General features: G+C 45.4%; 1 long non-coding RNA gene across 2 annotated transcripts in view; it reads left to right on the forward strand.

The window, feature by feature from the left end:
- The window catches only part of LOC126543163 (uncharacterized), a 34543-nt gene extending 17032 nt beyond the window's left edge, over positions 1–17511 (forward strand). Inside the window, exons 5-7 of one of the 2 annotated variants that reach the window (XR_011890766.1) lie at positions 7682–7783; positions 13861–13953; positions 17205–17511. This is a non-coding gene — a long non-coding RNA (uncharacterized lncRNA). The remainder of the gene's footprint in view (positions 1–7681; positions 7784–13860; positions 13954–17204) is intronic. The other variant, XR_011890765.1, reaches the window with a different exon arrangement.
- The last annotated feature ends 8543 nt before the right edge of the window (positions 17512–26054 follow it).

Here is a 26054-nt window from a genome sequence, read left to right on the forward strand (position 1 = left end):
GAGTAAGTGACGGTGATGGCGTGACTACGATGCCATGACAACAGGATAACGAAGCTAGAATGACGAAGGTGGAAAGTGTACGATGGCATCAAAACGATGCGAAGGCGGTGAATGCATGACAGTGACTACACCTACGACGCAATAACTGCAATGTAATGCCAGCAATGACATGTTTTTATTATTTCTTTAATTAGTGCAGGACCGTGATGGCCCACGCAAGAGTGGGTACATGAGCAACTGTACATGAGCAATGAGCACGAAGAAGACATTTATGTAAATATTAGCAATGATTAACTTTCATGGAGAGAGTTTGGCATGATATCTCAATGAGAGATTGCCGGCGGGAAAAGCGGGTACTTCTGGACGCTAATCGGACCTAATGGCTGAAGAATTACGTGATTCAGTCTCGATGTGAGCTTAAAAGTTTCATGGAGATAATGAGATCTCGGTATTTCGAACCGACCTCGGTATAAGTACTCGATAAATTTTAGCCTAGAAAAGATTCGTGATTTTTATAGTAGTTGCCAGTTCGCCCTCGTAAGTGAAACCCGAAACGTTTGACCAGGTTGATTAGTGCGAGGGTTCCGATCAGACGGCTACTTTTGCGTGCGTTCGATTTCACTAATTAAGAAATTTTATAAAAGCACCAGATTTATTCGTCGTACTCGAAGCTTGGCCCGACTAGTGTATTTAGGCATTTAGTTTGACATGTACGAGAATCTTACGCAATCTCTTTCAAGACAGACAGTTTGCATTCAGCATTCTGAAATCTAGACTGACAGCACTATGATTAAGCCACATACACGTGCACAGGTTCCCCCTAATATTGGAAGAAGGCAACGCTTGTGCGCTGGCCATAACAGTATGAGACAGCAGTTTTAATGTTTCCCTTGACCTTTTCTTCACCAAATTTTGGGACCCCTGGGCGGTGGCGAAGCAGCAGGGACACATTCACGAAGTCTACTGAATGACACAAGCAAAAAACCATCAAATTATAATGGGGTAGGAAAACATTCTCATCCACCCAAACAGACAGCTAAAAAATGAGAACACAGCTTTCTTTTACGCAATCGTCGTAGCTTGACACTAAGGCCTGGTGCATGGCAGTTTCTTTATTTGAAGAACCTGCCTCTACCTTGCGTATTTCATCTATGTAATTTGCATATTTACTGGCCATGTTCTACGCACTATCGAATATTTATTGATAGCTCTTAATCGGCCGTTCTCTCCACTTCTTAATACAACGGGATGACTGATTGAAATGGAGCAGACACATAAAAACGGCCAAATGGGCACTTTTCGAATTCTTGAGGGCCTCGTTTCCCTGCCCTGCATTAGGAAATCGAATTCATGATAAGGAGTGAATCTAAAGTACTGCAGTTTTCTCAGTTTGCTCAGAGTGCAGGGGCGCTACAACGTAAAACTATTCCACACTCTTCTATTCCAATTCTGCAATCAGTCCTTCGCGATTAGTCAAAAACATTGTTTGACCACCCCACTACACCTCTCTGCCACGCGATGTCACGAAAATTGCGATAGCTCCCCATCTGATATGACGTACACACACTGATTATGCATGATTTGACCGAACAAAATAAAAACAGTTCTTTCTGATTCGACGCCTGTTCGCCATTAGCTCTCGGCTATTGGTCAAACGTTTTCGGGCTGCACCTTTCCGAAAGGAATAAAAGATGGCTCCCACCAATCGCTCATGCACTGACTACTCGCACCTGCCTGAGAGCATGGCTTTATTCGGATATAGTCACACTTTTTGCGTGGCCGTGTAACGTTTTCTAGCACTTTCGGCACGTTTACAACTTCGTTCTGCCAACTCTTCTTCGATGAGAATCTGTTTTATAATAATTCTTAAGCTTCCGCTGCATGCCGCCGCGATGTTGGACCAGCCACCGCAAGCTAAGTGACAAAAAAACGGACCAATCGCAGAAGCCGGCACCAGCCTCTTCATCCGGTTATCGATTTTCAGTGCAGTGGCTCGGCCCCATCGAATCCCTCTCACTTAAGCGTGCTCCTCGGCTCTTATTAGCCAATTATATAAAACAAGCTGCTCAGTGTTGGCAATGTTGTTCGTTTTTCAAGCAAGCAAAAGTAACTTCCTATGAAGAACGAGACCGTTTGATTGCTCTGTTCAGACAACCCTGCGGGTGACCCCTCGATGCTTGCGTCGGCGGTTACGCAAATCTGACGTCAGGAGATTGGCATAAAAACATATTGGAATAGCATTACGTTATACCGCCCCAGAGTGACTGTCCTGCAAAGGCGTTTATCGTGGTTCTTATCTCTGGGTGGAGGGAAATGGTAAAGTAAATAGCTTTCGTTGGCTCTGTCATCTGTTCTTACTCTATATTTCTGGCGGTGAATTTTTGGTGGTCGGAGGCTCGCGGTCGAAGGTGTGAACAAAAGTGCTGGCGCAAAAGGCAGGCATTCGTGTAGGGGTGCGCTTTAATAGTCCAATGACAAACATGACATTTCCTTAAGGCGCTCACGCTGTATACATTTACTACCGCTAGATCTGTGTGAGTGAACGGCCTTGCTGTTAATGAATAACGCAAAAAAACGACAAACGCTACGTAGCTTTTTTCAATTATCATCCAAATTGGCATCTAATATTAGGCATTGCTGATGCGCTCGTTTATTCTCTTGCATTGACAATCATGGTGGATGATTTCTGAAAGCTTTTTGTCTTCAACTGCGCACATTTTTCGTAATAAATGTTCTTTGAGCTTCTTGCAACACTTGACAAGTTCTAGCGGGAAATTTGATATTCATCCTTCTTTGAATGTGTTCGCCGATGTCTATTTAAACTACACAGGGATGGACACTAGTCACAAGGAGACTAGTCACACAACTAGTCAAGGAGCTTAGCCTCATTTAGCCCGGTAGGTTGCCCTGCACTGGGGAAAAGAGATTGAAGAGGAGAAAAAAGAGAGAAATTCACACTCTGCACAGCTTTATAGATAAGCGCTAATCACCCTGTTAGTCATACATGTTCGTGCATTTCAAAAATCACAACAGTGCCTTTGTAGCCTAGCACATAGAAGACGCACGAGGCCAAGGACTGAAAATGTTCTCTAGAAAGGGCCTGCCACCTAAAGTTACCGAAGGCTATTCGAAGGGCACTCCTCCCATCTTCGTATGTGGGGCTGTTACAAAAGAGATGTGTGCTGGTTTCCTCAACATCAAATGTGCTGCAATTAGCTCTGTTCGCAATTCCTTTTAGGAATGAGTATGTATTTGTAAAAGAAACTCCTGTTTGCTGGCGTCACAGTAATATTTATTCTTTTCGGTTAAAAGTCAGTAAAAGTTATAATTTAATATGTGGGTCCGCTGCTCATATGCGTCGGTTGGTAAACTCTGGTGCATCAAATTTTCTAAGAGATATATTATGGGAAAAACCACTGAGGTGACGGTGCATCCATTTTCGACATTGTATCTAAGTGTTTTCACATTCTTCGTGTGCATTATGGGCGACTTTGTAGGCACATTTATTTCTATTGATGTTGCAGTAGCCAGGCAGCAATGACATGCAATACCATGGCCTCTGTCCACCGCTTGATGGTAGCCTAATCAAATCTCTGCATTGAATTGTTCATGTCGGTTCCGACGCAGAGGTTATAGGAGCAGCTGCATGGCTGCCTTTGAACCACAGAATATGACCCACTTATTTGGTTACTGTTGGTTCATATGATGCACTGCACTACGAAGGGCCGCAAGTTCAGAAACTGCCGATGTTGTGACGGGAATAATGTCGACGGAATAGCTACCATACCAGTAGAGCTGGTTGAAGCGAAATAGCAATGTGAATAAATGTGATCACGATTGGAGTAGAAATGCTGCAGTAGATGTAGAACAGCTTGATTAAGGGCACAAGTTGACAAGTGTGACTTCTTTGCAACTTTTCATATGGAAAGCCAAACTTGCGCTCTAAGAAAAATTTACGCCCTTTGGCTTGTATTTTGTCGCCAAACATTAATCGTCATGTGTCTTGCCCACATTTTCATTCTTTAACGCTGCGAGCCCACTACTTCTTAGTCACTAACGGTTGGCGCGTTACCAGCTTGACACAACATTCTTGACAATAAAGTTGCGAGCGGAAAGTTTCGAGAGAGGAAACGCAAGCGAGGCAGTTGACGATAGTTGTTTGCGGGCAAGATAATCCCCAAAGGCTGTAAACTTTTTTAGAGTGTGTGGCTGCCCACGACACCACGAATGAAGAGGTGAACGTTTAGCAGGCGTGTAGTCTGATGGAAGAGAGGATCGGTAGGATGCTACAGTGGCAGGAAGAGTTTTATCTGGTCTGTTTTCCGAGGCAGAAGCAAGGCGTTGATACTGCAGTCGGGAAAGGTGTTGAATATTATTTCTAAGGTTGTCGGTGGCGACCTAATATAGGTGGGATGTTCCCTGGTAATATTAATTGCTGCGTCTTCTGAAACGCACTGCGTTAGGCGAACCGAGGCTCTAAGCGCTTGAGCACGCACGCTCTCAAGCATTGTGAGGGTGGTCGTCATGGCGTTTGACAGCACCGGAGTGCTGTAACGCAAGAACCCATGAAGAGCGCTTTGTACAGTTCAAGCACAGAACAAAACTTATGGTTACCACGTTTTTCTAGCACTGCCTTTGAAAAGGTGACTGGTCGAGTGGAGCCTCTGCCTTAGGTAGGATACATGGGGGTTCCAGGAGAGGCGGCGGTCAACAATTATGCCTAAAAATCGCTGGGTTTTCTTGTGCAAGATAGGCTGGCCATTATTATACATAGGGTACCCAGTCGTCAATTTTTGTGCGTATTTTTTATTAAACACCAAGATATTGTCTCTGAAGCTAAGTAGACGTCATCGTTGCAACCTTTTCTAACCTTGCGGGAACATCAGGACGAGTTACTTCTGAAACCCAGACGCAGATGTCATCTGCGTAAGTTGACGGCTTAACTGTGGCAGGGATTCCGCCAGCCCAATCACAGCCAGGTTGCACAAAACTGGGCTCAAAACGCTACACTGTGGAACTCCAAGGCTGGTGTAGTGGAGAGTAGTTTGAACATCCTCGGTGAATAGGAAACAGATCTTTTGGATCGGGTAGCTCCAAATCCACCTAAAATTGCTGGCTCAAATAGCAGCAGCCTCGAGCGCATCAAAAATGGCTTCATGGGAAACGTTATCATTGCCGCCCCACACATCTAATGATAACGCGACGGGGAGGCCTTTAGATGCTTTCCGTATTTCAACGACGAAAGACCAATGATGTGGTCAACCAAGTAACGGCGAAGTAGAGAACCTGTCATCACATCTGGATAAACATTGTAATGTTGGAGAAATAACTCGAGGCTTGTGAGGAACATCCTTTCCATGAACTTGCCAACACAGCTGAAGAGAGCAATAGGCTAATATGGTTTCAATTCAAGGAGGAGCTTTCCTTACATTAGGATTAGGACAAGATGGCTACGCATTCACTCAGAGGAAACACCAACGCCACTCCACGAGACAGTCAGATGGCGCTGACGGATCCCTCGTGCTTTGGAGTTAAAGTGGAGGAGAGCAGCGCACGCAACCTTGCGTGTCTTGGCGAAGAGAACCGCCTGTAAGTATGCAGTTCTTCCATGGAGAAAGGTGCATGAGCGGAACTTAGTACAATTCAAGATCATTTAGTGTCATTTGGTCATCCGCACTTGCCTGACAAAAGCCGCCTCCAACATGCACGTTTCGACATTCTTGGTGGAGAGTGAGTAGCTTAAAGGGGGAGCGTGGCTGAGGAGAAGAGCGAAGACCCTGGAGAGTTCGCCATACGCCGGAGAGAGCGTTACTTAGGTCGAAAGAGTTGCAGAGGGATTACCATCGTTCGTTACCTCATTTGTACATGCGGCGACGCCTTATATCCTGCGTGCGCCTGGCCTCTCTACTGTGCACTATCGGCTTTGGTGCCGATGTTTCTTCACGGCGCACCGTCGTACTGCACGAAGCCTTTCTATAGCAATGCCAAAGTCCGTGCGAGTAGCTGACTATGAGAAGCAGCGCGTTGCAGTGCGCACCGTGTCCGCAATCGCAAGATGCATCATACGTGCAAGCCCGCCCTTGTACTCGGCGTTCACAGAGGCTTTAAATGTGGGCCCATCAATTGTTCGAGAGACCACAGGGAAAGAGGTACTGCTCAGACTTTTGCTAGCAACGTAAGTGGGCGAGAACAAAGGCTGGAGTAAAAGTGCATACATATAATTCTGTTTGCCAAATAGTAATACTGACCGCGCTTTTCACATTGACAGATACTATTTAGTGGAGAGAGCAAAACGTCGGCACCGTGACGCCCTCTCTCACTTATATGATGGCTAACTAAATTCTCGTATCGTCTCCTACGTGGCATTCACACCTTTCACACTGTGTATTTTTTTCTTTTTTGCCGCAAGAAGGTTGCGGAGTATAAATTTACAGAGGGTGCTTCACGGACATCAGCTGTGACCTGTTTAAGGGCTCTTGACCGTGGGCCAGCGTATGGTGCAAGTTGTCCCTTTGGTTCTTAGCTGAGATGCCTATAACCACCTGTCACACTTTTCATCTTAACGAGGAATTGGTGTCGAGCATCTAGAAAAAAGGAATATATATGAAAAGATGAGCCGTTCAGACGAGCGCACATTTCTGAAACGTTGGAAGGATGGTCCCTGTCCTTCGGCAAAGCTAAACTCATGATGCAAAGACTGTTCAATCATTGCACAGCTTTGGAAGGCGTTATGGCTGTAGCACTTAGACAGAAATATGCGTCATGTTGATGGGACCTGTATCGCCTGTATTTTTACACTCAGCAGCTGTAAGCTAATATTATTACTATACAAGCTTGGTAGCTGCAAGTTTTACACATATGATGCAGCAGTTAAAGCGCGACGGTGAAGTGACTTCTCCAAGAATCGGAAAGCACGCACATCTTTCCAAAACACTTTCGCCAAGCTTACGCTAAGTTTTGGTTCCTGCGCCGACGCCACTTGAAAAAGAGGGCACATCTCTTGCGAGGGTGTTGTTTCCAGGGTCAATTTTGACAAAACACTGCGGCATTGTTACATTGAACGCAATACTGCTGACGTCTTCCGCCGATAGAACGACTGACATTGGACAAGTTTTTTTTTTCCTTTCCTGAGAGCTTCCCGCGTGGTCTTCAAAACATTCTCTCAAATCGTAGAACTTCTTGGATTATCTACTTTGACTGAATCTACTAATTCTAAGAAAGCGTCACATGTGCTAGCTTTTATGCCTAAGTATTATAGAAAGAAGAAGAGGTAACTATTACTCGAGTCACAGTATCACTTGGAAGTTTATACCAGAGCGCTAACCTTCATCGAGTAGGTTTAAAGATTAGATAGTTGGACGAGAAAATATGTTCCTTCAAATTGATTGGACAAGTCGTTTGTTATCCTATTACAGCGCGACACATTACATATTAAGGTTGAAGCTGCTGTCAAGTTGAGATCATTTGAATTCATATGCAGTTTTCTCAGAGAGCATCATTCTGATTTCATCACAGTAACTGTGCCAGGGTTCCCTCTCCTGCTAACTCCTGAAAGGAAACATAAAGCATAAAAAGACTGAGCTACTAAATTTGAGGGTTCGCATGCAGGTTACAAAGAAACAAATGTAGGAGTGATAGCTTCATCAATATTGACAAGTGTGCTCGTTTTTTTTTTCTTCAGTGACGGCTGCTCACCAGTTCAAAATATTAAACATTATCGCTCAACGCAAGATGTGCCTGCATGATTAGTAACTTACGCCAAAGTTACCATTGATTCTATCTGGTATGTATTTCCCCGCCGAAGCAAGTGTTATCAGATTACCTGCGTGGCACGAATTGTGTAGTAATTTATGGAAGCCATGTGGGCATAAGGGATGGTACTAGAGCCGTCGACGAGTGATGTATAAAAGCCGGCGCGCCGGCCCCGGTTATCAGTCTTCAACAATCGCCGACTGTTTCCACCACTACCTTTGTGCTTTCAGTGTAGCCTGTTTATTGCGGGCACAAGCTCACAAAAAAATCTAATTTCTTCAGTGATACGTTAGCTGCTGTGTTCTTCACTGCCATTACTACGGGACATTTTTTGGAGTTGCTAGTGCGTTCATGTATGGAACGCGCCTGCAAAGCCGGGATCAAAGTCCGAAACGAGACGACACCACCAACGTCGTCAAGGACCAACGAGCTAGCCGTAGGCAGCAAGGACTGGTACCGGAATGCCATCCTCATCTCGACAAGCCCGCAGAGATCACAGCCAAGTCGACGACCATGGCCGCCCCAGCACCCCCCATCCTTTTGCAACAACCTTAGGAGCCAACAACCTTCCGTGTATCATCGGCTGAATACCGTGACACCAGGCTGGGAACATAGGAGGGGACCGACATGCTGAAAAACAGCAGCGGCGTGCCAAGCTGCGCCGTGTAAACTTTTTTGCTGGGTGATGGCGTGCCGACCTGGTTCGAGAACATAGACCACCCTGGTGACGTGGGACCTATTGCGGGAGAACTTCGTAAAGACCTTCACGGGGAGTACAACTACCGAATACGTACATCGCGATATCCACGGAGGAGATGACTCGCCTCTGGTGCTACGCCCACCCCTACATGACTGAAGAAAGGAAAGTGCGGCTCATGATGCGGGGTGTAAAAAAAACTATTTAATCCGTCGTGCTTGCTTACTGGCTTTGGCTTTAAGCTGCTAAGAAGGAGGTCGTGGGATCCACTCCCGGCCATGGCGGTCGCATTTCGATGGAAGCGAAATGAAAAAGAACACCCGTGTTTATTGATTTAAGTAGAAGTTAAAGAACCCATGTGGTCAAAATTCATCCAGAATCCCCCACTACAGCGCGCCTCATTATAAAATCGTGCTTTTAACACATAAAATCACGTAGTTTTTAACCTATTGGCCGGATTGACACGTAGCACGCCCATGACTGTCGCCTAATTTCTTTCCGAAGCAAGCGCGATTGAGACGAAGCAATAAATGGGAACCAGGCAATACAACTGCCGTGGGCTGACAACAAACTGCGCTGAAGCTCAGACGCTCGACGTCGATGACGCGCGGGAGACAATCAGAGCGGCTCTGCGGGAAGAGCTGCAAAAGTGCCTAACCTAGCAACCCGAGATGGCTTCGGTAGCTGGTATAACTAAATAGAGCTACAGGGGTCTCCTAAGTGACAGAATTTTCGGCATTGCTGCAAGCCGAACCGGAAGCAATGACCTACGCCGCCGGCGCCCGCCGTCAAGGTCTCCCTACGCGAATGCGCCAGGGCCCCGCAACGCGGCGATTCCGTCGTCCACTGCAGCCGCCGCCAGCAGGCCCACCGCTCGCCCAGCACAGCAACCCGAGGAAGATGCCATTCTCTTGACCACCGACAGCCCTGCCATCACTGCGGCGAAGCCATCCAAGGTCTACGGCCCATGCCCATACCGTGACGTGCGACTGCGAGGGTTCGCCGTCAATGCAGCATGCCCACAGCAACGTGAACGGCCAAATTATATCGACAAGTACTTCGCCGCCGCTCCTTGATGACCACCCCGTTCACAGTCACCAGGCCGCTACCTGTCTCCGCAGCACCTACCATACACTGGCCCAGCTCGGAGCCCATCCGTCAGCCCATATCCGGAAAACTAAAAGCAGCAACCGATGAAGGTGCAGTTTCTGTTAGTCAACTACCGAAGATCATCCGCCGCCAATGAAGGCACCGAAAAGAATATTTTGATGGCATATGAACGAAACGCTGTCATTCGAAACAAGGCTGGCAGCAAAGAACACGCCTACAAAAGAAAACCTCACAACGGGATCTACCAGCCACAGGTCAAGAAGATGCATCCCTGATCTGGCGCAAGGACCTAACTGCAACGCAAGACAAAGAACCACCAACCTGGACGCGCTGCTGGATGGCCAAACAATCACCGCTTTAGTGGACACAGGAGCGTTCTACTACGTCATGAGTGGAATCATCGCCTCCCAGTTGAAAGAATATAACACTGAAGTGGAAGGCCTCTGAATTCGGACCGCTGGAGGCCACGTGATAACGCCGACTGACATACAGCAGGCAAGAATAGCCATTCAAGACCGCACCTAACCGGACGCCTTTGTTATGTTTGAACTGTCTTCACGAGAGCTCATTATCGGCATGGAATTCCTGATCTAACACAAAGCAATCATCGACGTGCAGTTGAAATCAATACCTTGTCAGAAAATGAAGCGATACCGCCGGCGGGATCTCATGGTCACTATGGCTCGAGTGTGCTTGAAGATTAAGCGAGCATACCGCCTCAATCCAGTATTGTCATTTGCCTCAGCACCGAAGCACCTGCCAACATAAAACGCGTCATCGAAGGCGATCACCGTCTACTGCTCGAACGTAAAACTTGCGTCGCAAGAGGTATTGCTTGACTGCACCAAAGAAAACGGAAGTGATCCTGACAAGTTTCAGCCAGGAGTTCAAGCACATCAAAAAGGGTATGACGACACCAAAGAAACTGTGGAAACCAGCAAAGCAATTGTCCTCTCGAATCCTGCAGCATCTACCCTGACCGCCATAATTCCTGAACCGCACTTCGACATAAATTCATGTCTTCCCCTGAGTATGCAGCAACAGCTTACAAGACTTCTCCGACAACGGAAAGAATGCTTTACAACGTCATTGAAGATTTGACAAACACCAGCTGCAAAGCATCTCATAATAACCGAATAGCGCGCTCGACCACTACGCCAGAGCCCTTACCGAGCAACGACGCCAAAACGTGAAGCTCCAAGGTAACAAGCAGACAAAATGCTGCTCGGCGACATTATCCATTCATCGAGAAGTCCGTTGGTAACTTTTGTAGTCTTGGTGAAGAAAGAGGACGGAAATCTACGTTTTTGCGTCGATTGTCGTCGACTGAACAAGATCACAAAGAAGGACGTATACAAAGACACTCTGGAAAGCTAAATGTTGCTCTTCGATGGATCTCAAGACTAGCTACAGGCGAGGAGAAGTCGATGAGAGGGATCGCTGGGAAACCGGCTGGCGTGATAAACGCCAGCCGGTTGAAGGTGATGTCATTCCCACTGTGCTCGGTGCCAGCAACGTTCTAGTGCGTGGTTGACACGGTGTTAGCAGGGTTGAAGTGGCGGACTTGGCTTGTGTATTTGAGTGACGTCGTCGTCATCACAGGAAATTTGGACGAAACCCTTAGGCGGCTTGAGAGACTATCAGGGACCACCAAGCCATCCGGACTCATCCTGAAGCCAGAAAAGCGCCGTTTCGCCTACGAAGAACTTCCCGCAGACGGCAGTTGTCATCGCTAGGTTCCCGCGGCCCGTCTGCAAGCAGGTAGTGCAGTGATTTCTTGGCTTGTATTCCTATAACGGGCTCTTAGTAAGGTACTTTTTTTCAAAAACTGCGGAGCCATTAACGCATCTCACGATATCTCACATCGACTTCAAATGGGAAACACAGCAGGAAGACGCATTTGAGAAGCTAAAACGATGGAGGCAGTTACCACAGCTGATGACACTTCGACGAAAACGCAAAGACAGAAAAACATACCGACGGAAGTAGCGTAGGACTCGGTGCTTAGCTTATTCAAAGGAAAGATTGAGTTGAAGCGTAATAGCTTAAGCTAGCTGGTCACTGTCCAAAGCAAAATCTATTTATTCCTTGATGGAGAAAGAATGCCTCGCGATTATTTGTGCTACAGCGAAATTTCACTCCGGGGTAAGCGACTTCCACGCATTGTAAGGGCTTGCAAATTCAAAGAATCCTTCCTGTCGCCTCGCACGATGGAATCTCAGTCTCGCGGAATTCTACCTCACCGTAATCTATATATCCGGCCGAAAGCATTCTGATGCGGACTGTCTGTCTCCCGCCCCTACTGACCTGCAAGCGCAAGGCGAACTCGATGATCGCTCCTTCCTGGGAACAGTAAATACAGACGACTTTGCCGAGCAGCAGTGAACGAACCTATAGCTAAGAAACCATCCTGAGTGCTCGAAAGGACACATCTACTTTATCGAGAGGGTATTTAGGCCTAGATTGCCGTTTTTTTCATTACGAAACGACATCCTGGTGACGAACCTTACCCCACCCCGCGCAAGCTACCTCCTCATTGTGCCCGCAGTATTCTAGTCAGAAGTCCTGTCTGGCCTGCACGATGATCAGACAGCCGGTCAACTCTGGTTTTCCCGTAGGCTAGCAAAAAATACAAGAGAAGTAATATTGGCCGCGTCTGTCCGCCGCCGTAGCCTGTTACGTCAAGACATGCCGTGACTGCCAAAGAGGCGAGACACCGCCGAAAAGGGCAGCGGGATTACTATAGGCGATCGAACCTCTTTGTCGACGGTGTCGGCAGATTGGGATGGTTTTGTTGGGACCCTTCGCGAAGTGAAAAAAATAAATTATGGGGTTTTGCGTGCCAAAACCAGTTTCTGATTATTAGGCACTCCGTAACGGAGGACGCTGGAAATTTCGACCACCTGTATTCTTTACCGTGCACTTAAGTCTAACCACAGGGGTGTTTTCTTATTTCGCCCCCATCGAAATTCCGGGATTCGATCGCGTGACCTCGTGCTCTGCAGCCCAGCACTATAGCCACTGAGCAACCACGGCGGGTCGTTTCGAAGTGAACATCCGGAAATAAGTCGATCACTGTGGGTACGGACTACATCACCCCCTTCGCTGAAACGAGAGCTCTGCCGAAAGGTGGTGCATCTGAATTGACGAAATTTTTCATCGAGGACATCCTGCTGTGGAACGGTGCAGCGGAAGTCCTTTTGATGCTGTGTTCTTCAATGTCACTACTACGTTACAAAATCTTCTGACACTTGAAAATGTTAATTCGCGAGAAGTATAAGAAACTCGTACCATACAGAAAAGTTGACATTACGATTTTAACGAAGGCAATGCTACGACAGTGTGCTGGAAAAGGTATGTAGTGAGCGACTGCATCCGAAGCAAACATGACACCACTTGTGAATCTAGCAAATGGTCATAGTTTCTCACACCTGGACCGAAACTGTTCCAGTTAAAATGCGCCACCTTGGGCAACGAAAGTTGCTTAAATTTTGAGGAAGCTGACGACGTCGCAAACGTGTGAAAACAACCAGTACACTCGTATAACATGACTCTCTGTATTGATATCAACAGACATTTTTGACGCGTCTTATCTGTTCGCTTCGTTATGAGTCCTACTACCCCTTCCATCACAAAGGATAGCTTTGTGGTCAACAGAAAATCATCTTGAAACGAGGCACCAGGACATGAACAAAAAGAAGAAAAAGATCTAAAATAATTATTAACAATTCGGATACCCCAGGTGAGCCTTGTTCAAATTGTGAACAATTCTCCCGTAGGGTAGGCGAAACGTTAACAACGATTTGGAATCCTTTTTTTTATTGGTGTCCTTAATCCTTCTTTGTATATTCATCATACCAACCAGCGGGCTTCAACCAAACACTCAAATTAATTTATATGTATGATATTACATCCGACGAATCGCAGTATACAGCAATATTTTGATTTCCCATTAGTAGTTGAACTATCAACAAACACTAAATGTATTTTAAGCGCTCATGACACCGAGACCTTGTCGTCACCTGAAAGTCCACCCAAAGCGAAATCTGATCTGTGATTACTTTGCGGCCTTCAAGCATAGAAAATTTCGCAGGCAAAAAAATATGTTATTCAAGGAATTAGAGATTATAAGACTGCTTTTATGATTCAGTGCACATTTCATAGATTGCATCGGAAAATATTACCCATATGTGTGTAGAAATATGCATAAAATATTCTCCTCCCGTGATGTTACTCTTCAAGAGGTCGTAAAGGTGTGAGATTAGGTACAATGATTGTTCCACATTTTCTGTTTCCCCCAGAACATCACATTTGGCATCGTACTGAAAAGCTAACTTACATGGACAAACCAGCACTATGTGGTGTATTCAATATACAGCCATATGCTACCAGTGGTAAGAATTGATGTGACAAATTACGTATTTGCCTCTGAAGATATAATATGAAGCTGTAGGAATCAAGGCCGCGGTAGAGCAACAATTCACACTGACTGAGAAGCTAGAAAATGTCAATTAGGGAATATATTTGTGACTTTGAAAGGTACAGTTCGTGTACCTCTAACGACTATTCCTGAGGCTTCATATCTTACACTGTGTTGCTAATTTACGACTGCCTTTACGTGGCCTTCAACGCGTACCCGTACGACGCGACAGCTACCGGCTAGAAGTGTCGTCTTTCTAACAATTGTATCGGAAATGTGAGCCGTCTCCACTGCGCCCAGCCTAGCCAACAACGACAGCGTGTTCAATTTTTTGCTCGCTGCTAAAGCCGCAGAAGCATTTTAAGCACAAAATGTTGTGCAGACGCTTAAACTTCTTACATCTTAACCTAAACTTCTTATTTTACGCGATTGAATATTTTGTTCCAATAGGCCTTTAACTGACTGCAGTATTGCCTAGGAAAAGGGGTTCTGACCATATTTAGCGAAATGTTCTTTTTGGCACTCTTTTATATAATAGCCATCAATAAACATGCCGGCAGTATTAGTGTCCAGCACGTACGTACAAAACCATGGTCAATTCCGTCAAGGTCGTGGTTAACGGCCGCTACGGGAATAGCCATTCCAATATTAAACTGAAATTTTAGAACGTAGATCTTAGGCGTAGGCATAAGAGCTACGGTGTAAAGTAGCTCTTAGGCGTAAGCGTAGGCGTCCTCGGCGTAAATGAGCGAACGAGCACAGACAAGGACAAAAGAGCGAACGCAGAGCGCAGCAGGGGATGAAAGAGAGCGATAGCGAAGGGAGCGCGGTGAGGAAAGCGGAGGGAGAGGGTGCAGCCTAACCACGAGGCTAAAAGCGAAGCAAGAGGCTACGGCGAAAGCGCGAAAAGAAAAGAGCAGTGCCGCGCTAGACGGGCTCCTCAATTAAAATGGCTACGGCATGGCGCCAGACTAGCAGACGTGCTCTGTTCACTGATGACGCCAACGATACCATATATCGAAACAAAGCCTTGCAAGAGCGGAAGTCTGTTTGCGGCCCTGCTGTGAATGGGGCCCACGCGTCACCCACGTGTTGCCTCTTTTGATCCACCGATTGGCGATGCAGTAGCACCGCACTTCGCTCCATTTATAACGTGCCGCCCGAGACAGATTGTCCACGCCTACCAATTATTCGCGAAATTAGGACATGCTTGGACCGGCGCTGAAATTTCGAATTAGCAAATACCGTAATTGTCAGTGAATTACTTAGGCTCGTCAATTCGTCGACTAACATTAATAAACCGAAGATATGGCTATAAAGGGATCCGCGGCAATGTTGTTATTACATGTAAGTTAAATCTTGAGATCTCGCTGGTGTGTCGATAACGCAAAAAAAAAAACCTAATAAAATCATTGGCTCAGGCGTTCTGTACGAAACGATGTGGTGCTTGACAATTGGCCACGCTAAATTGGAGACATATTTCGAAAAATGTGCGCAGCTTCCACTAGTGGTGCAAGGCTAGAGTCAACATCGGAGCTTGTTATTACCTATCTGTTACGTGGCTCGCCTTAGTTGTCTGTAGGTTTTCCTAAGCTGTTAATAGACTTGGCTAAGTCTTTTCTAGGTTTTGCGATGTTATGCTTGGCTAGGCTAAGTTGTTTCTAGGTTTTGCGAGGTCATGCTATGTTTTAAAAAGTTGTATTTAGGATTGTCTATGTTATGCGGGGCTGGGGTGCTTCTTAATTCCGCTCCCGTCAGTGCCCCACACATCACAGCTGTCACAATATGGGAGCACATCTCATTATCCACCGGGTGAGTCGGATGCGGGGCGGAGCTTGGTGGCGCAAATTTAAAGTATTTGCAATACTTTATTGTGTACAACGTTCTTCAGTAGCAGCTATGATCGTCATGTGGCCAATTTTCCGCGTTGTCCGATTGGTCAGGAGCAAATCGGAGGTCCTCGTCGAGCTCTTCCACGCCGTTTAAGCGACGAAAGGACAATGGCTTAGGCGCGTATACAAAGCCATTCGTAGTGCTAAATTGCACCAACATGCCTTTGAGAAGCGAGTCATGGAAAGTCTTACACACCATCATCTCGTTATGGTCGGTAGTGTTGGGAAGGCTTCGCGAAGCACTCCGCTGTTGAAAGTCGCACACAGAGTTCATGGTAGACAATTTTACGTCGAACCAAAGTCAGCCACAGACGCGACGGCTGTGCCCGAACTCTATGCCCACAAATTCGCGCTGGAATCGGCCGTTCGCACCCCCCATGTCTCGGTGGGATTGACGCTGGAAGTTTTAGAGCAGTCACAAGCCGGGATCGCTTCTAGGCGACGTCAATCGTTCAGGTGCCGACTCTCGCATTCCCTGGACTGAAACGCGGCATCCTCGACTCAGCGTCGCCTCTTCTCAGCCGTAGCTTCGGCACGGTGTTCTGGATCAGCTCGGCGGTGACGCATCACTTGCCGCTTGGCAGTACGGCGCTCTTGCTGGTACGCCCCTTCTTCTTCGGGCGTCCGCACTTTTTACGGTCTTCCGCGCCGGCTGTTCGGAGCTGTTACTCGCCGGTGATATCATGACTCCGCCCTACACGCGCAGGGTGTAAGGACGTTACGTGGCTCGCTGCTCTCGAAGGTGGTTGCTAGGCAACGCGAGGCAGCGGACAGCTGGGCTGACATTTCTGGTAATGCTCCACGGCGGAATTGAAAGCTTAAAAAGCTGCGCTGCTTAAAATGGCAGATTCCTAGGCATCGTATGTACGTCAGCAAGGACGAATAAATAAACTTTGAAGTGACGTCATTTTATGGTAATACCAGGCTATTTCGTCTAATATAAACGTGTACATCAGCCGAATATATTATTTTGTGTAGGTGGGATGGATATGGGCTGGGCCATGGAAAAAAATAGAAAACGCTATCCGATCACGAAATGAGACGCTTACCATAATATCGATACTATGATTACAAAAATAGCAGCAGAGCAATCGATGCAACCTCAATTCAGAGCACACTTCAGAGCACTGTATACGCAAAAAAATTTTCTTATAAAAGTTAGAAACATAAGAAATGATTATCATTTGTTCATGTTACTAGATTATAATAAAACTATGCTTAAGGAAACTGACTTTTTGTGCTGCTTAGCGCCCTTGAAAAAAAGAGTGTGTTCAATTGATAACACCAATATCTGGCACTAGCAACATATATCGTCTGCTCTTTTTCACTTCAGATTTTCATCAGAGTTGCGAGATGCGGATATTGAGTACGAGCCGTGACCATATTGCGGTACACAAAGAATGTTTTCAGGCATTTGTCAACATATGCAAGAATTACACCGGCCTGCGTGTGCACCCAAAAAATGGCACTTGCATCAATATATACGACTGCGACTGGAAAGAAACTATCGAAAAATTAAAAATGGGCGATACATTGACGTCTATTTGCAACAGATCCTTACCGCCACCAGTCATTTACGTTGGGTAGTTGTGTGTACGCTTAAAAGATAAAATAAAAGAAACGTATTTTTACCCAATTTAGCAATAGCATGAAACTTATTTCTGCCATACTTATGAATACACCAAGGTTAAGTTCCTAAACTAGTTTACATTGGGTTCCGCCAAGTCCAGAGCTAAAAGATTTGCCATTTATTATTCCTACAATTACCCCTTGTTTCATAGGGCAACACGTACACTTGTCAGTCATCATCGATGCAACATATCCAAAATCAGCCAATACACATTGCAGCTTCTGGCTCCATGCAATCTAATGCCTTTGTCTTAGCGCGTACAATATCTTGCCTGTTAATCATTTGTTCCAGTTTAACATATTCGTCTTCTTCCACAAGTTGCTTCATAATAAGCTTACGCTTCCGTTTATTGCTGTTCACTTTTTTCAGAATAAAAATATAACCAGTTTTGCGGCTAACAACAGTTTCTTGTTACCCGTGGTTCATACCAATTGTGGTAAAAAACATCTGTTCACTGCACTTTCTCTTTGGAACGAATTCCCATCAACTATAAAACCCTGTACTTCTCTTGAAATGTTTGAAAATTACCTCAAGCATTGTTTCCTGCGATAACTGTGCGATGATCCGGCGGTGTATCTTTTTCTTCGGTATCACATGTCATTTCTTGTGTTTCATCCATGCTTTCTCCCGACGTTTATTATAACGTGTTTTGTTTGTTTGTTTGATTTTAAATGAAATGTACAATAATGTATTTGATCTGTGGATGTCATTTGACAATAACGCTCATTTGCTGTTTAAAGATATCACCATCAATATTGTTATTATTAAAGCAGGGTTCCCACAACAATGCTTTCACTTGGGACCCTCGTCTGTATATTTGAGAAGTTGTCACCACTTTTTTTGGAACCAATAAATCTGTGACTGAATAACCTGAATTGAATGACGCCGCGATAAAAAAAAGGAGAGAAATAAAATATTGTTTATTTCGCCACCTTGCACAGCACATTACAGTATATAAATTTAGTTGTTATATAACGTGTAAAACTCCTGATCGTTTTATTTAAAGCATTTTTAACAAACAGGGATGACACGCCACCATTTGCAATATAATTTAGCCCGTGAATAAACAGGAATACTTTACGCCGCTACATAGCGGAGACACATGAACACATATGGGCACTACACGGAGATTTGTGAAACAGGAAATTATAAATTAGACTTGGAGAACTCTGAGAGGATAATTAACAAATAGCAAAAAAAAATATCTCGCAAGGACAGTCGCTTCCGTTATGTATGCCTTTTGATAAAATTTAGCCCTATCAAAATAGTTGTAGGATATTATTTTCTGAAGTTATTTCCAAAGCCTTACATGTATTAAATAAGAGCGCAATGTTTCGCTGGACATATTTTAGAAGAATAGTTTTGCTTCTTGACGTATTAACGATATAAAAAGAAGAGTTGAAAGTACTGCAGAGCTTGCTGTAATAGTTCTCCGGATGCCCGCAAGGTGGAGAGGCGCAATTATTAAAGGGAAAACAACACATCCACGCGAAACGAAGCAAATTGCTACAAAAGAAACCCAAATGGTGCACTCGAAAGAAAAGCCTCGCAGTTGAAGAAAAATTTGTTTTCCTGGAGGACTCGAACGCGGGACCACCACCTTTACGGGGCAGCCGATCTACAACCTGAGCTAACCAGGCAGGTAGCAGATGGCAGGGTGAAGTCCAATTTATGAACAACTCGAAACAATGACAAGAATTTGACTTAATAGTTCGGTGGAAGCCCGCGAGGTGGAGAGAAGTAATTAATAAAGGGGAAAATTTTCGCGCAAGCGTACAGGGTGCGCCGGAGCAGTTACAGGCGTACAGGCGACTGTCAGATAGACCGACAAATCGGCCAGCCATGTACAGATTCACTGTAAAAAAGCTGTGATTCAAACACGCCGCCGTAGACTGTCCCAATATCGCAACCAGCCGGTCCGTGCACAGCGATGCTTGCGCAAAGCCATGTTTGCTGCATCGCCGTGTGGCTGATAGTAAGAATGAGCAAATGAAAGACTGGTTCCGAATTATTATTATTATTATTTGTTTTGAACAAATATATACAATTAACTGGAAAGGGAAAGCCAGGAGCAGGCTGGCAACTGCCACCGGATGGGCACAACGCCTGCCTGCTCTTCAGAAAGGAGGTGACAGCAACATAGAAATGAAAGATAGGAAGGAAGGGAGGAATGAGGAAAGGAAGAATAACATTAGAAATCTAAAGAAGAAAGTAGAAGACATAGTACAGATCACACACAGTAGGGCCGGTCACTAAGGGTTACAGAATGTTGAACCTTCAGTGTTCCGAATGCATACATTCTTTTTAAGCCCGCAGCATTAATATGTGCTGCTTTGAATAAACAAGCGCAGTACCTTGGCTCCCGCAGGTCTTTTCTAGCCCAATTCACGTGGCGCGTACTTGCGCATCAGCGTTCGGCGTGTTTTCACTAAAGCAATGCCATTTCAATTTTGCTCACCACATGTGGCGGCTGTAGCCCTCTAGTTATACAGTACATAGGCTATGAAGTATATTATGTCTGGTTTACAGATGTTACTGGGATCTGAGGCTTTATAATTTTGTTGAATCAAGACCTTCGGCAAATTGGAATACAGACCGGTCGTGGTGCCATATTTACACGTATTCGCATTGCTTGAAGAAAGTGCCTAGTAGGTATGGTGTGCAATGGTCATGTCTGTTCCCAATAAACTTGGTACGATTTGTTCCCGTTTGCACAAAAATTACTGGTTAAGGGCAAGCAATGCAGTTTATCTTTCAAAAGTTAAAAAAAATTGAGACATCCGATGTAGATCATCCGTTCTGTTCCCCCTAATATGCGGGAAGGTCTATGTCGGGCAGATCGGTCGCCGTGTGAACATTATATTAAAGCAGCACTTGTCACTTTACGGAACGGGACTTTGCACTTGCCTTTGCATTGTAGAGTGTGTGGATTACGACCGATAGCTGAAAAAATGCTATTTTATGCTCTGCTTTCACTCTCTCTCAGCTTTCTCTCTCCCAGCTCGGCGAAGCCGCGAACGTAAGTTAAACCCAGCGAGGTTCGAAGAGCTCCACTGTAAAAATGAAGCAGACCTTACGCACTGTGAGAACCAGTGACATGCCAAACATTTCGCTGCTTGGTGGCTGCCTGGCATCACATGAGATTACACAAAGTGTTACGAATTGTACTAACGCATTTGTGTACCCCGAACAGCTATGAGTCTGACGCGAGCGACTCTGCGACAACAGCAGGTAGACGGTGGTAATGACAATCGCTTGACGTCGACGACAGGGCAACACTGTGACCGTTTGACGTATGCTTATGACATGCTGATTGTTGGTCTTTACATAGGTACTAGACGAGGGCGTAAGTGACACAAACATGGAGTCTTAAGTAAACCTACCACCTGTTTTATAATCGCACGTAGAAATGGCTATGCCATGTGGTGCAAATAAGATGGCACTTGCACTCCCGCGTTGAAACGCTAAATAGCCGCTAGACGTGGGCCGATCATGAAGTCATGCAACGTTGCGCATTTTCTACGCAGCGTTAGCTGCTACGACGAAATACTGGGCGAAGTGCACCGGTCCCGGAGATTGTGTTGTCTAATATGACGTCTCAAAGTGCGAGCTTGCACATGGAAACAAGGCGAGAAAGTGGCCCGCCGTACCAGCTACGAGTGTTTAAAAGAAGTGCCTTTCTTGGAACTATAACAGTGTGCGTGTGTTCGCAGCATAGTGGTTAGAGCACCAGGCTGCTGCACTCCACGGCAAAGGTGCGACCCCATCAACAGTGACCCATTATTTTCTTTTTAAGAAAACAACCTGAGATAGTAACCTACTTAAACCTACCAAGAATGAGGCAAAGAATGATTCGCATTAGAATTTGCGATAAAGAAAGGGTGTATAACTGATGGCAATAGCAAGGTATAGCGTTGCGCTCGAGCTTATCGCATGGTGTTATATATCTGTGCTAGTCCTACTAATGCGGACGTGACATACACGATTACGCCAAAATTGATGGCATCCTCAAGAACTTTGACACGCCGTAGTACCTGCAATTACATCATACAGGCGCCACAGCTCCGCCCGTAAAGAGCCGCCCCAGTAAATTTACAGCACTTTAGGATCCAGCACTGATATTGTTTCGCAGTTTTAATAGTTGGTAGTCTTAGAATACTTACGGTAAAGGAGATTCGCGGTGAACGGTATGTTTCCTGACATTTATTTGTGGGCCACCCTTTGCGAATGTTCTCAGGAATAGTTTAGACAAGAACTTAAAACCGGTTGCGAGCAACTTTGATGACCTAATACTGTAGCACGGTGTGAAGAAGTATTTAGGATACGATTAGCTCGTAAATATTTCTGGTGTCCCACGTCGACGACAAAGGCAAGAAATTCTTGAAAGTATTCATATAATTGATATCGCACTAAATGTACAAATCGAACGCAAAGGAACAATCTAAATGACACGAAGCGTTTTGATTTAGTGATTCAAGAGTAGTAGCGGATGACACGCGCGGAGCCTCATCGCCAGTAACTATTATGATTGTGTTACTAAGGCGAAAGTGTGTTATACTTCTAAATCAAGAAATGCTCATGCAAGGCGCTACTAGTGGGGTTGTGGATGGTGGTAGTTAGAGACGCCGTCACTCGATGGCTCGATGAAAAATCTGCGTTCCGTGAAGGAAAGCATTCGTTTCCACAGCAGAGCGCCTGCCAGAGCTGTACCCGGACAACCTCTCCTCACTGAGCACCCATGATTTCAATCCTTGGCCTGACTCGTCTGAATTCCCTATGCGTTTCCGTAGAGCCACATACGACCAAATATACGACAAAAGTATGCATGTGTTCTTTAATGGTGTAGGCTTTCGCGCATCCCAAAGGACGCGACATAACCTTATGTCGCACACTGTAACCAAATATCGATCATCGATCTTCTGCAGCAGCAGAACCTTAAATGCGGCTCCCAATGGGAATTCCTTTCCCTATAACAAGATGTCGGCGCCGCGGCTGGCCGCCACCAAGGTGGCTCCGCACGCGTGCTTTGTATTCTATCTACCAAGTGGTTTAGGAAATGTCATGACAATTTTCAACATTCTTTGTTTGGCAACTGCCGTGCGCAGGGCTAAAATACATCAGCACCGCTACTGCCGCACTGAACACGATGATTTTGCTGCCTTAATGACCAATTAGGGCCACATTGCGAATCTAAGCAACAGCCTCAACCGTTACAATGTGAAACTGATTGAAGTTGTATGCGCAAAGTAATACCGAAACTTATATCTAAATATATTTTAAGATTTTATGACAGTTGTCACTGTGGCCCATATGTATTCTGGAGGATTCTCCTTAAGAGACATTTTCATCTGAAAGTAAGAACGCGATGCTTCGTTCCTAAGAAAGGTTTGGTTTATTCATTCATTGATCAATAAAATACTTTGTACACAAAGTTGGCCACTCTTTCCACGAGAGCCACTAGTAGTGAGCAATTCTTAGCGTATTGATAAAGCACAGAGAAATATACAGGTCCAGGGTGCCTATTGAAATGTATGTGAAGCGAGCGAGCTGCAAAATAAGTAGCATAGCATGAAGGGCAGCACATATCTTGTCCTTAGTTTTAATTTACATTTTTTTTTAAAATAGTGGTTAAGTGGGTCATTGCACCTCAAGCAAAAAGCGTTCTGACTGTGCTTTTATTTGGACAAAGACATGCCACTCATATGTTAGTTTAGGATTATAATGGCTATACGAGGAAATAATTGTTAAGACGGTCGCTATGAAGGCGTGCTAAACAATGTGTGCACATTGCATCCGCACATTTTTGTGATATTAGATGTGGCTAGGAAAAAAAATCGGTCACATCCTTAAAGTATAGCGGAACGGATTCAAAAGGAGAGATTGTTTCTTCTCTTAGAAGTACAGCAAGGTGAGAGGGCTTGTGATGTGTAAAAAAAAATGTGTTTACAACAGGGTACTCTTTCTCAAGGAAAATGAGGCATTCGAATAAATTGTGCAAGACAGCTAGCTGCTCTCCACCATGTTCGAAAATTCCTGAATCTGCTCCAGGTAATTGATTCGTGTGTGCGGTTTATGTCTGCATTCCTGGCCCTATGTATTGTCATTCAAGGATTATGTTTATATATCAAAAAGATTCAACTTTACTGTGACCAAAATTATTATGATTGCGCTTTCCACAGTTAGGTTGCTTTGTTGAAATCACAGTACCAAGTACCACGGACACACGGGGTTTGAAGTCTATGAAGCAATGTCAAGAGAAAGAACGAAAAACCGCGGTGAGTGAGTGTTGCGCAAATAAGGCTACATAAAAGGACTGTGTACCTCTTCTGTGAGAGCGCTATTTAACGTTCCGGAGGATCGGACATGAGTGGTATCAAGTGCACTGGCACATACTGAGTAGATAAATAAAACATGTCACTTAAATCAACCGTTGTGTTGAAATAAAGCTATATCAGAATGAACCAATCTTGGAGCGGAAATACACACATTGAGACACATACAAATACAGAAAATAATACACAATTAATGCACAAATTACAATCGCATGATGCTGGAGCGTACTATACACAACTACAAATTTATATTATCGAGCTGGTCATCAAAATTATTGAACTCAAGAAGACTTACTTGCAGACAGTTCGACACATTAGCTGGTCTAGGGAATACGCTATATCTATATGCTCTGGCTCGATCGAAAATGGGGAGCAAAAGAGTGGCTTCACACAGTCTGGCAGATTTATTCATACTCATCAATATAACTTTTTTATGTAAAAAGAATCTTCGACCTAATTGTCTGCCTTCTTACAGCGTTCCAATGTCCACTTACTCGCAGAAGCTATGTGGGCGTAGTATGTCTCTTGGAAAAAATATATCTGACGGCATTTTGTACTTTGTCTAGTTCGCGAAAATTTTTGTCAGTATACCCGTCCCAACTAATTGTGCCATATTCGAGCCTAACCCTTATATAGGCATTTAAAGCCTGGCCTTTTTTTTTTCAGTACAAGTCTTAAGTTTCGCCTTAAGAAACAACAAGTTCCTTAATGAAAACGTGCAGATGTTTAAAATATGTGTGCACCAGGAGACTGTTTATATTTGCGTAAATCACCTGTCTTTCTACTCATCAACTTCTTTGATAGATATATCTTGCAAGGATAAGAATAAATGCTTGGCACTTTTTCTCTCACTATTCTCAAGAGAACTGTTTTATCAATAATAGCATTGTTTGCCTACTCTGTGTTGAATTCTACCAACGACCTGAGGGACACGATAAGAGCAGTCGTGGATGAAGAACTACGAAAGACGGTCCTAGCGTTGCAGACCTAAGTGGATTCAATTGCTGACATCGTCGGAGAGGAGATGGAGCAGTCACTTTGAGTAGCTGAACCACAGCCGGCTCACGTGGAAACAATGATTTAGGCCGCCGTTTCCCGCCCTCCGGTTCTCTCGCCACACCCGCGCCAAGGCCTTCTGGAGCCGCAATTTTGTCGTCCGCCGCTACCAGCACGTGCGACCATCTCCCATTGCAACTACCCAAGGAATACAGATGCGTGGCATGCTGCAGACCACCGCCGGTTGCTATGACAGCAGCGGAGATCCATATCTACGCCCATACTGTGACTTGGGACAAACAGGGTTCGTCATGAATGGGCCGCGTCCACGATAAGGTTAGCGGCCTCATGATATCATCGACTACCTCGGCTCCACTCAACGTAGCCCTCGTTGGCCGTCCCGGTTACCGTCACCTGGCTGCTACATGTCGACGCAGCGCCGGCAGGACGCTGGCCCAAGCCGTACCGGGTCCCTAGAACTTACCCGGCAAACTAAAATCAACAACCGATAGATATGCGATTGTGTTTCGTCGAAATGCCAAAGATCCTCAGTCGCCCACACCAAAAAGAACATACCAACGACGTGCCAGCGAGACCACGGCCCCCGAATGAAACATCCGAGCTATGAAAACGCAACCTAAACGTGTCGACGCGACGTAACATAACTGACACCACGCGACACAGTAGTGAGCCGACGCCGCGACCAAACGGCAATGCAATACCCATGAGTCCACTACTGCGTCAATAGTGGACCCGTCAGCGCTCTGTAGAACCAAGAATGCATGGGAAGGCCCTCACATACGCACAGCTGGAGGACAGCTAATAAGTCTAAGGCAATTTAAACGGTGAGAAATACCGTTTATGACCGGAGCTACCCGTAGAGGTTGGTTGTCCTGCAACAATGGTCACGAAGCGTACTTCTCGGCATGAACTTCCTGAAGCAACATCACGCAAACCTCGACGTGAAGTCCAAGTCAATATAGGTATTCGAAAAGCGAGCAATACCGCCGGAGAGCTCTGTGGGTCACCGTGCCTTGAGTGTGCTCGAATATCAACTGTCTATGCCGCCTCCCGCTAGCATCATGATTTCCGTCGGCGCAGAAGTAACCGGAGAGCGAAGCAAATGTCGACTGCTACCATCACTTGCTGGTAAATTGAGAAATCGGCGTCGCATAGAAATGTTGCCATTGCGTCGAGGAAAAGCGTAGATCATGGTAACAAACTT

The sequence above is a fragment of the Dermacentor andersoni genome, chromosome 10 (assembly GCF_023375885.2).
Source record: "Dermacentor andersoni chromosome 10, qqDerAnde1_hic_scaffold, whole genome shotgun sequence".
In the NCBI taxonomy this organism is placed as follows: Eukaryota; Metazoa; Arthropoda; class Arachnida; order Ixodida; family Ixodidae; genus Dermacentor; species Dermacentor andersoni.